The sequence below is a fragment of the Procambarus clarkii genome, chromosome 8 (assembly GCF_040958095.1).
Source record: "Procambarus clarkii isolate CNS0578487 chromosome 8, FALCON_Pclarkii_2.0, whole genome shotgun sequence".
Lineage (NCBI taxonomy): Eukaryota > Metazoa > Arthropoda > Malacostraca > Decapoda > Cambaridae > Procambarus > Procambarus clarkii.
The window spans coordinates 7,154,311-7,167,152 of record NC_091157.1 but is presented as its reverse complement, the minus strand read 5'-3'; the positions used below and the strand labels follow the sequence as shown (position 1 = coordinate 7,167,152).

The 12,842-nt window shown below is 36.4% G+C and overlaps 1 protein-coding gene across 3 annotated transcripts in view; it reads right to left on the bottom strand.

Annotated features, from left to right (window-relative positions):
• Nucleotides 1-12,842, bottom strand: part of LOC123759588 (maternal embryonic leucine zipper kinase) — a 134,955-nt gene that overhangs the window by 54,094 nt on the left and 68,019 nt on the right. The gene's annotated exons all lie outside the window — the stretch shown is intronic.

Sequence of the window (12,842 nt, the reverse complement as noted above, 5' to 3'; positions counted from 1 at the left end):
AGTGTTTTGGGTACCCCTAAGTGTTGTGTTTTGTATTAGGGTCCCACGTGGTTTCCCTACCCTAAGCTGCATCCAGCTTCAGTGCTTATCCAGTAGTACTTTACCCTAGCTTGTTCTTAGTGTAAACCTTGTATCCTGCCTACGTGGACCAAGGCTTTTAACGTAAGATAGTGTGGTAAAGTTATTATTATTATTGTTATTGGTGTGAGTGTATATGGGGGGTTGTTAAGGGGTTAATAAATAAGTACATGAATTACAGAGTATCCCTTCTTCCTGTGTGGGAGCGCATTGATCAACCCTTAGACTAACATATATGGTCCAGTAGCAAGTTATTACTACTGTGGATAGTTTATTTTGGGGGCCGGGCCTTTTAGCTCTCCCATATTTGATACTCTGTCTTCTAACTACCCTTACCCCTTAATAGTACGAAGTCCCCCATAGAAGCCCACACACATATATTTTATAACAAGCTTGTTAATTATAACAAGCTTGTTATAAAATATATGTGTGTGGGCTTCTATGGGGGACTTGGTACTATTAAGGGGTAAGGGTAGTTAGAAGACAGAGTATCAAATATGGGAGAGCTAAAAGGCCCGGCCCCCAAAATAAACTATCCACAGTAGTAATAACTTGCTACTGGACCATATATGTTAGTCTAAGGGTTGATCAATGCGCTCCCACACAGGAAGAAGGGATACTCTGTAATTCATGTACTTATTTATTAACCCCTTAACAACCCCCCATATACACTCACACCAATAACAATAATAATAATAACTTTACCACACTATCTTACGTTAAAAGCCTTGGTCCACGTAGGCAGGATACAAGGTTTACACTAAGAACAAGCTAGGGTAAAGTACTACTGGATAAGCACTGAAGCTGGTTGCAGCTTAGGGTAGGGAAACCACGTGGGACCCTAATACAAAACACAACACTTAGGGGTACCCAAAACACTGGCAAATACTACCCCCAGGTCTCACCAATCGTTACTACCAGAGTAGGTACACTTAATAATGCCCCGTACTTAACTTAAGGGTACAGGAACTTCAGGTAAGGGAAATAAGTAAGAGGAGAAGGGAGAAGAGTAGGGGTGCAGCCACAGAGTAGGTCTCATCCGCACGAACGCCAGCCAGAGAAGAAAACTCCTAGCGACCAGCTAGTCTCCCTCATGTCGTGGTGCCGGAAGGAGCCTAATTGATCGTGCAGCTAAGCACATTAAAGATCTTCCCCTATGCAACGTATTGTTACTTTACAAATGATTAGAAAGTATTAGTAAGCAAAGTTGGTGCCTATGTTATTATTTAATAATCAACCCCCAGCTCAGTCTTTAAATGCTCTTCGAGAAACAATAATAGTCTTACGTCTGGCAGGGAAGATACAAACAATTGCCGTTCGTGATGCACTCAACTGTACTATCAGAAAGTTTAATAGCTCAAGTTTTGACCTCTGGTTTCCACTGGAGAACCCAGGGTCGTAACATACGTACTAGCAAAATGTCTTTAAAAATGGGCGATACTATTCTATATAACCTACTGTCTGGCTAGCAGCAATGCAATGGCGAGATCCTAGGCATGCAAAATAATTCTTGTCATTCGTGTATTTTGGTTAATATCTACATAAGCATTACAACTACAGGTAAGACTTGTGTCATTTTATAGATTAATATCTCCAAGTTATGCCATATGTTTTCTAATGATGTATTATTTATATATTTTATGCCACATGAAATAGAAATAGGATTTGTAACTGGCTGGTATTCAGCATCCATACCTTGTGGACACACCCTTTGTATAAATCTACTCAAATGAGGGTTGCACTTTGGGTAAAATAAAAAATTGGCCAGACGTTTCCCACTGAGAGTTTTCATTATAATTTTCTTTATACTAGATTTGACACAAGGCCATTCATAGTAATGCACTTTCTTGTTCCTGTTGTGCAGTGGCAATGACCTAAGCCATGTTAACACTGGATTAGGTCAGATTATGGTTATCATTTTTCTCTATGCTAGTTTTCTTCGTGCGATTTCAAAATATTCGTATGTCACAAGGTGTTCCGGTTTGTAGACGCACTCTTCAAGTACTTCGGGGGAAAGGGGGATTATCAGATGCAAATGCTTATCATTCTAATAGTTTTGTGTGTTAAACTTGGATTATAATTCTGACTGATTGTATTACTATATATTTATTAATTATTTTGTTTTCAAGGACATATTTAAGTGTCCTGAAACTTGTTTGTGCATGTAATGAAACTTGGGGTAAAGTACAACAGGACAGATCATCTAAAATATTTAGCAATTTTGGTAACATAAATCCTGACCACTCTTTTGCGATATCTAATATGACATATGCCCATAATTTCACGCCATCAAAGCAAGAAGATGGATCATACAGCCGGAAATGTTGTCTCTAACGTAATACCTGTCAGTAGTGTCAAAGCATCACATGATAAAAGATTATAGGGAAGACAGAACACCATGAGCACACCTCCCATCTTGCAACTAGTAGAAGGCATCCATCAGTCTCAGGAGATCAGTCTCTTGCAACTACACTTAGGTAGTTACCTCAAGAACAATATAAATGCAGAGACCATTAATTAAAACAAGAACAGAGCTTGGCTTTAAAGGTTATATACAATCAATATTTACACTTATTAATTTGCCTGGACTGTGTACTGTATTTGTATTATATAATTTGTTATAAAAATTAAGTTTATCCTAAAACAAATAGTAAAAATGCATTTCTGCTGCTTTGACCAGATGTGTGACGTAAAATCTTCCTGTCTGCTGACTGAATTTAATGGCAAGCTCAGTATCTAAATTAATGTTAAAGGTTCCTAATGTTTGTCAACAAACTACTGAATTATAATACCTCGGTTAACACGCACAACTAAATCATAAACTTTATCAATGATAGTTTTCCCAGTGTTGTAAATTGCCTGCCCCTTAACTCCCAAACTGTTATGTTCTACCCACAGTTACATACCACCCCTAGTTGAGTGCCCCTATTTTTAAGCTAAGTTTTGTTACTTATTGATCCCCATCATCCTTTCACTGTGGCATTATTTCTGTTTTGCTCTATTCTTTCCATGGGTTAAAATGGCTAAAAACTTTCTTGTTTTTGACATTTTTGTTATATTAAGAATGGCCCTGTGCTTTCTAGTGGTAGTACTACTAAAAAAATTTAATGAAAAAAGTTATACAAATACATTAATAAATTTTCATTTGGTAACAAAATATATGAAGACAATCACACACCAGAAAATGAGGAGACGACGATGTTTCGGTCCGTCGTGGACTATCATCAAGTCGATACGTCGTCGTCTCCTCATTTTCTGGTGTGTGGTTAAGTCTTCATATCTTATGCCACGTTATTGTGACACATCGTCTGCAACAGAAAATACAGTTCAAGTACAAGTAACTCAATACCAGGCCATAAGTGTTACCAAGACATTAAGAATTGCCAATACAACAATAAGTAAAGGATTTCCTTTTTTTTTTTATCCATGTGTGTGTATCAGTGTTTGATGAATAGTTCACAAATTTTATTACATTTCTAGTGCTCCTTCTCTATTTACCATGAAAAATCATTAAAAGTATTTTTTAGATATTTATGTATTACTGTACATATACATTACTTTATGTAAATTTGGTAAGATATGTGATAAATATAAATTGTAAACTCGCTCAAAGAAACTACTGTATCTGGGGAAGAAGCCTGTCTGTTAGTTGGGCTAGTCAGGCCGCTGGCAAACCCCTAGGCCATATTTTATTTTAATTGTTTTGGTGGAGCCTATACCCACCAATACATATACAGGTTTAAGTGAATAATCTTCATAGAAACTAGCATATGTTTGATCCAATGAACATTAACTGTTTGTCCCATGCAGGAATTCGATAGAGTAAGGGTCTATTCCATGCAGGAATTCGATAGAGTGAGGCTTATTAGAGTAAGGGTCCAATGGGTACATTACACTCGACGCAAGATTTTGTTTTAAATTCTCAAACTAAATTCAACAGGTACTCTTATTACTCTGAAAGAAATTTAATAGCATTGGTTTATTTGCCCTCTACCCTTGCCAAGTAAATTCCTGGAATTTACATTCCTAATCGAGTGCCCATACCCCCTATACATTCCTAATTGAGTGCCACTAACTGTAAGCACCGGTATGTGTGCTGGATATGGTACACTGACTGTCGAGCGTCAAAAATCCAAAACGATCTGGGCAAAGGTCATTGTGGATTTCTAACTTTTCAATATCAATATGTTTGTTATGTAACATGATTTGTTTGCAAAAATTTATAAATGAAGAATGTATTAAAAAGTACAAGTATATTATTTTGATGACAATTACATTGTGTGTATGTAACAGAGGCAGAGTGATGGAATGTTTTTTCTAAAGTATCATAAATACAGTACTGTATTAGGCTTCGACTTCACAATATTTGCACACTACAGCTATCAACCCTTAGGCTGCAGTTAATGTTAATTGAAATTTTTGTCACTATAGGAAGCAAAGAAAATAGAGTTCAGCTTATACATTAAATCCAAAAAATTAACAGGAACTGAAATACTACATCTGGTAAATATTATGTAATAGGATGATAAAACTTGTTATTATATATATACAGATTTGATTACAAACTTTTTGCCATTTGTGACAAATTTAACAACCATTTTGTATCTTAATACTCCCAATTTACATTGCATTTTCTCTCGTGATAAGGAAAAAACACTTTAAAACTAACTATTGATATCAATTTCAGGTCTTGATATATATTTGAATTGAATTGTGTGTAATATGAAATTATGTATTCATGGTAGGATTATGTATAAACATACAGTACATACATACATTCATATTACTATGTTTTGGAAGCAGGTTCTCTTATACAAATGTCATTAAACACAACATACTGGCTATTGTTTCAATGCCATTGTGTTTAATGACATACATACATACATACACACACACACACACACACACACACACACACACACATATACTAGACAGAAATCTCTTATGAGAATCCAGTGTGAGGGCAAAAAAGCACTGACAATTTGTCGTTTTAATTAAGGTTTGTTAAATTCATTTAGATTTTGGGTATTTTGACTTTGTTGTATAGTTTTTGTTTAGTTATACAGTATAATAGTAACTAGGTGCCAATGATTATTTGTTTAAATTATTACTGTATGCTAGTATGATACATGAAATTAAAACTAATTTAAACTGCTTTATAATAATGATAAAAACAAGTTAGTATACAGCATTCACTTTATTGCTTCATCATCTTTACCATTTCCAACAATATAATGGTCTTGCTTGCACTCTTTCATTGCTTTTTTTCTTGTCACAATATCTTACACACGCCATTTATATTATGCTGCAGTCACGATCCTTTTTTTAAATTTTGATGTTTTTCTTTGATGCCGTCTCGTTTAGAAAGTATTATTTAGTTGATGCGGGTCAGGTGTGTTCTCAGGTGTTAGACCCAGCTTAGTGCAGACATATCTGTACTGTATATCACAATACTTCCATCCATTTCAACCATTTCTTAGGGATTTTTGCCGTTTATCAATTACTAATACAGTAGATGTTGTTATTTTGATTTATTGGTGCCATTCTATTGTTGAACTTCTGATTTGTATATAAGTATGCCATATAAGAAATATTCAAGTTTGTATACTAATTCTATATTTTTCTTTAATGTATAATTTATACCACATTTTATTCTTATATTTAGACTTAGTTGGAAATATTCTTTGACACTGAAATGGTGCATACATGAATTCAAAAAAAGAATAATGTTGTGCAATAGTATAGTTTAAGGTTAAAGTGAAACTCCATGGCCATCATTTGGACAAAATCATTTTGCAAATGTTAATACTGTTTAGTCCAGGTTTCTCTATTGTTTTACCTAAAATAAGGTCAAGGACGGAGTGAAGCAGTTTATTGCTCAAGTTTGAGGCAATGTTGACAAATGTACAAGTGAATAATTACAGCAATACAGTAGTAGTAGTATTATTTTTTCTCCTTCTGTGTCCATAAGAGTGTTTAAAAGATGTGCAGTGGGTTGTTAGAAAATGTATCCCATTTAAACTATGAATTTTATATACTATAGCAGAACTGACGAGAGTTTGACATGCTGTTTTTGGGTTTCAACAGTTAATTTCAACACTATCATGTGTTGTCAATGAAATAAATGCTACATAACACAGTAACGATAAAAGGTCACTTATAGTTAGATGGATTTTTTAATCATAAGAGTTACTGATAGTATTAAATATTTTATTCTGTACATATCTGCCACAGTACCTTTATTAGTGTCTAAAGACCTACAGTCACCTAATAATAATGTTAGTAAATATTTTATTGGAATATTTTATTAGTGGTCCTGTTTTCATATTGAATACCTCAACCATCACTAGATGGGTGCTCCTTAATATATCACATAATGAAAGAAAATAAAACAAAAAGAAAAGCAGCATGATAATCAGTGGAGAACTAATGAGATGACAGTGGATCCAGTGCTGAACACCATCAACAAAGACAAGGAATACTTGATAAGACACCTCTCTGGCAATTCTCAGTTGGTCATCCAAAGCCATCAGCACAGATCTTGGCACAAGACGCAGCTTAAGAAGAAGACTTCTTGTGTCGCAAATTATAGGGAACCCTGTTTCATATTTCTCCATGGGATTGACAGGCACTCTCATTTGGAAAGGATGAAAAAAAAGACTAAAGATATTCATAGCAATACCTGGTAGATTTATATGCAGGCATTTTGATAATATTACTGTACTATTCCTAATTGTATCTAGCCTCTTAACACTCGAGCGTTCTGATTATGATAAAATGCGTCATCCATACTCCAACAGTAAATGTTCCAATGACACCAAACGTGTCATCCATCTTGAAATTACAGAAAATTACTTTCCAGTAATTTTTTTGGAGCATAGTGTATAAATAGCTTAGTAGGGGACTAGTCAAAGTATCAGGGGACCATCCCGAGATAAATTCTCATACCAGGACAGGTTGAGGGCCAGAAGGCTAACAACGCTGCAAACCAAACATGGCTGAGCTCATCAAAATGTTCAAAATACTGAACAATTTGAATGATGTTTATCTGCACAACTTCTTCAAAAGGTCAGATGTAATGTAGACAAGGAGTAACGGTTTCAAGCTCAACAAGCCACAGTGCAGGATATATGATTCTTCACCCATAGGGTTATAACCCCATGAAACCGCCTACCTGTCAAAGCCGTAAATCCCATAACTGCTTAACTTTATTATCCAGCACATGGGGGGGGGGACCTATGACAAGCCACCGACTTCCTGTCTTCATTGCGGCCACTAGTGGGTTAGTGGCCCTCGGGTAAATTCAGGTAGATCACATCAGCCAACTACTTTCTACTCAATAATTGCTCTGCTTGTGAATATTTTCACTATTTCTAAATTTTGTGCCAGAAAATGTACGAGTTATGTTTTGTTTACTGTCATATAAACTACTAATGTGTGCACATTTCCATATTTGTTTATATTTTTATTCATGTTGAAAAATAGATGAGGAATGTTGACATTTTTATGAAAATTCATATATTCAACACCATTATGCTTAATCTATTATAAAGATAAATATTTTATGGCATCTACACTCTAGCAAATTCATTTACAAACATTTTGACACCAAATTTAGAGTAGGACCCAAAGATGCCTGGAACATTAATGGTCAAGAACGGGCCTGACATTATAGCGAAAATACCACACATGCACTCGGATTGTCCACCTCTAGTATTTTATTATGTTTTGTATTAATGCCCCACACCAGTGTTTCACAGTCATATATTAGGGGGTTAGAATAATTATTGTACTTCTTTTCAACTGTCCTTTTACACCAAATACTGTACATGAAAAAATTCTCAGTGAATCGGATACCTTCAATGAAGAAAAATTTAAGTGTTCTACTCCCATATTTGCATCCTGAATGATATCTATAAATGCTTTTTATCATCTGCGATATGCATAGTGCTTTAATAGTCACACTGGCTTAGTGCTTAATTATGATAATTACTTTAATGCATCTGTACCTATCTCACTTTTCCTAACCAAGGCTTTCTTTGCACCATCCACTTTCCCCCTCTAATTGTCCAGTACTCTCAACATCACTTTCACATATCATATATAAGGTAACTGTACCGTATTTAAATTTCAATACAGTGCACTACTTCTCAACTTGCCCTAAATACACATACTGTATACATAATTCATCCATTCTCATCTATCTACTACTATTAATATATTTTAACTTAAAACACTGCTAATTTTCAGTTTTTTTCTCTTACACTGAACCTCTGCTCACACTGTTTTCTGCACAATTTATATTGTTAAAAGGCATACACGTTACACAACCTTGTAATCCCACACATTTCACAACTTTTACTCAACTTTCTATTTACTTGTACACGTGTTTTACTTCAGTCATAAATTTATATTGTATATAGAGAAGCTTAGGGGCTGGACGATGGTATACACAATGACACCTAGAATGTTAGTTTAATTCCGTGTTTTTACAATGAAAAACTCGCATCATATATTACATACTTTTGATATTGTTGCACTTATCTCAACCATCATAACCTTCATCAGTTCCATGACTGCTGTGTATGTTGTAACTTTAACTTTTTTTTAATGCAGGTAGGTACAGGCATAAAAAAAAGTGAGGTATGTAGGGAACTCTGGCTTTGGTTAACTAAAAAAAAAAATTGGATCTTCACATTTAATGTCATTTCTAAAACTACCTTCCTCTCCAATTATGTTGCATTGTTAATTCCCACCCCCTTTCAATTACTGTATGATGCTTCCAAATATATTCCCAGGTATGTACAGGAAATCTATTTTCTTGTGAGAAATACTAAACCCATTTCCCTATTAAAAAAGTATTACGAACACATATGAAAGCAGGTAAACAGTGTTAATGATTCAAGCCATCTTGGACCTTTATCCAATCATGGTATTAAAACTTATTCCTCATAATTTTCCCTATAGTTGGTACATTCAATGTGTATGAAAAAATTACATCTATCTTTGTCTAATTATCTACCACTTCTGATTTCTTAAGAATTCACCGTTTTGTGCCTCCAGTCTATAAGAGTACAGTAATCACATCTCTGGTGTTATTCCGTCCATTCCTGGAATTTTCCCAGATTTTTAGTTTATGGCTACCCTAACTTAAACTTTATACGGTGTTCCACAATTGTATTAAAACTGTTCCACCACATCTCTTACATTCTCCTAAATGATATTTTTGCCACTGCTCTAATATCTCAATGAAAATAGATAACAGCCTTCCATCTGTATTACATCTCTTTCTCTTTTGGGCCTGCAATTTTGCATTATCTTCATTACTTCTTTACTTCCAAAACAGCTTTTAATTTTTATAAATGTATTTAATTTTTTTTTATTAACAGTAACCTTTTTACTTTTTTCTATATCCTGTTACGGAAACCTTTGTACTCTTATATTCCAAGAACTTTGTTTTTAACAATCTTCATTTGGTAAATTTTTTTTAGGCATCTTTCCTAGCCTTTTCCTATTGTCTCTTCTCTCTGTCACTTGCATCGTTTAGGCTCACCTCTCCATTCTCTCTTCCCTGTACACAGAATCTTATTTACATTTACCGTGTAGTACTTTACAGTACTTGAAAAATCAAGTCTCCATATCACTCTAATCCATATTTTTGGTCTAGGACAATACCTTTTATACCTGCTTTGTATACTTATACCGTACTATTATAAGTGTCTTAATTTGTACTGTACCCTTATTTACCCCCCTCTCTTATATTTTTGTTTATATATGCACTTTATCCTAATCCTAAAACCTGGCCAACTCACTTGCATGTACTTTATTGACCTGAATTTAGTAGCAGCACTATCCTGGCATCCAGCAATCTTTCGGCCTCCCAACCTCCCATGAACAACCGCGGTCCGCGGTTGTTCAACGTCCTCCCAGCGAGCATAAGAAATATTGCCGGAACAACCGTGGACATTTTCAAGAGAAAACTGGACGGTTTTCTAAGAAAAGTTCCGGATCAGCCGGGCTGTGGTGGGTACGTGGCCCTGCGGGCCGCTCCAAGCAACAGCCTGGTGGACCAAACTCTCACAAGTCGAGCCTGGCCTCGGGCCGGGCTTGGGGAGTAGAAGAACTCCCAGAACCCCATCAACCAGGTATCCGTTAATAAATAGTGTTTTTATTAAGTATTTATATATATAAGGTGGTACTGTACATTGCGTTTGCCAGATTAATGTTGAGATTGTCTATCTTAAGGGAATTTGGTTTGATGATTTGCTTCCAAATAAAATGTAGTAGGACTTTATGTTTAGTGGGAGTTTGTTGGTTGATGATATCCATGAGTGAACACTTTTAATTCGTTATTTACAATATTATTTAGTGCGTGGATTGGGATTTGAACAGATGAAAGTAGTATCGTCAGCAAATAGTGTGTTTTTAAGAACGTTAGAGACATTTCGCAAGTCACTAACGTATAGTATAAGAAATAAGAGAGGGCCTAAGATGCTGCCCTGTGTCACTCCTATGGTTAACGGTAGAGTGGGAGAGGTTGTCATTGATGGCTACATATTGGTCTGTTATTAAGATGTAATCGGATATAGTTCAGGGCAAGGCCTTGTATTCCATAGTGACGAAGTTAAAGTAGGAGGTAAATATGATTTACCGTATCAAAGGCCTTAACCAAATCAATGAAGAGGCCAATCTGGAACTCATTTTTGTCACGGGATGTGAAGATTATATCAAACTAATAATTGCATCGCTTTTGGGATCGGAAGTCAAACTGGCTAGGACTTAATATGTTGAATTTTACAAGGTAGAAGTTGTTTGTAAATAATTTTATCAAATATTTTTTATAATATCGGTAGGTTTGATATTAATCTGTAATTGTCAGCTGTCTAACCTCCTTTGTGAAAGATGTTCTAACCTTTCTTGTAGTGTTGTTAATGTTCTAATCTTTACTGTAGTCTTGTTAATGGGATATTGATCATTTACTGTAGTCTTGTCAATGGGACATTGATCCTTTACTGAATTGTTAATGGAATATTGAGCCTTTCCTGAAGGCTTATTAATAGCGCTTAACGTCACATACACCATAAGTGAGGCCACGCTTGACCTGAGAAGCGCACCCGACACAATGACCCGTGAAACCCACCTTTTGAACCACATATTAGTGGCAACACACACATTAGTGGCAAAACGTTTCTCTTTTGTTTTTTCCTGGACCGTTCTATTCATCATCTGAGGCCAAGTAACAAATGGTTGGTATCCACTAAACACACGGTGCAAAATAGACCATAACAACTATAAAACGAGAAACGCAAAAGGTCAACATGTTTTTCCTGGCCGCCGGGACCGGAAAGGAGCCATTCCAGTAATCTGAAACTGCACGTGACACCATTTAAAGCTTTCTTGCAATGGAACTTTAGTGGTTCAAACTTGGGGTGGGGGAGGAATTTCTGTTCCGATTTGCCTGAGGTGGAATACAGCCGAGACAAGCTTTACAGAGGAATGAGGGTGACAAACCTCACAGTGAGTGATGAGGATGAGGGCGAAAAGATATTCATTTGTCCCAACACAGATTGGGACAATTATAGTTAAAACAGAGATGGAACCTTACTACTGACGCACACAAGAGACCTTTACTACAAATGAACACAATAGACCTTTACTACAAGTGAACACAATAGACCTTAAAATACACAATGAACATGAACCACAGTGATTGAAAAGCTCCATACAACAATTGGAGGTCTTAAGAACAAGACACCAGCTGGCATTAGCAAAATAAACAAACTGGTATTGACAAAGAATCAAGTGGAGACAATCCATCACTGCATATGTATATTAAAATGTCGATACAGCATCTGGGCCATATCTTCATCAGAAATTACCCTCACCTTCATCGAAATTAATCCTTGTCATTAATCCCTAAGCCAAGAAAACCGCCTTTCCCAAATTTCCAGTTCGAGATACTAGGTAAAATATTCGATAACATGATAAACCAGACAGACTAGTCAAGTACGTGGAAGAGGACAAGAAGTATAACCGCAAACATGGTTTCAGAAACAACACAGCCCACAGAGGGGCCCTACAGAGAAGGGACCCCTAGGGAAGGAGGTCCATAGAGGGACCTAGAGAGGGAAGACCCAGAGAAGGTGGTTCACAGGGCCCCACCCAGATATAACCGTGATCTATGAGGTGAGCGCCAGTGCTGCCAGAGAAGAGCAATCCGTCATCGCCCCCGGGGACAAATCAAATGCTCTCGACACACAGGGCTAAAATACGCAACATTTATTTATTTATATACAAGAAGGTACATTGGGATTGTGAGGATACATAGTATAGTAATTACAATCTTGTAAAGCCACTAGTACGTGCAGCGTTTCGGGCAGAGCCGCTTTCGGTCGCTAAAACATATTTAGCGACTAGCGCTCAACGACTCATTTAAGTTTTTATGCCCGAAACGCTTTGCGTAATAGTGGCTTTAGGCATTGTATGTACTAGCCCTATCTATAAATCCATCACTCTCTGTAAAATCTCTTTTATGTATGTACCTTACCTAAATAAACATTTTGATTTTTTGATTTTGACTAACATGTAGCGACTGGCGCTCAACGACTACCATGTAGCGACCGGCGCTCAACAACTAGCACGTAGCGACCTGCGCCCAACGACTAACACGTAGCGACCGGCGCCCAATGACTAGCACGCAGTGACCGGCGCCCAACGACTAGCACGCAGCGACCGGCGCTACATGCTAGTCGTTGAGCAATCAA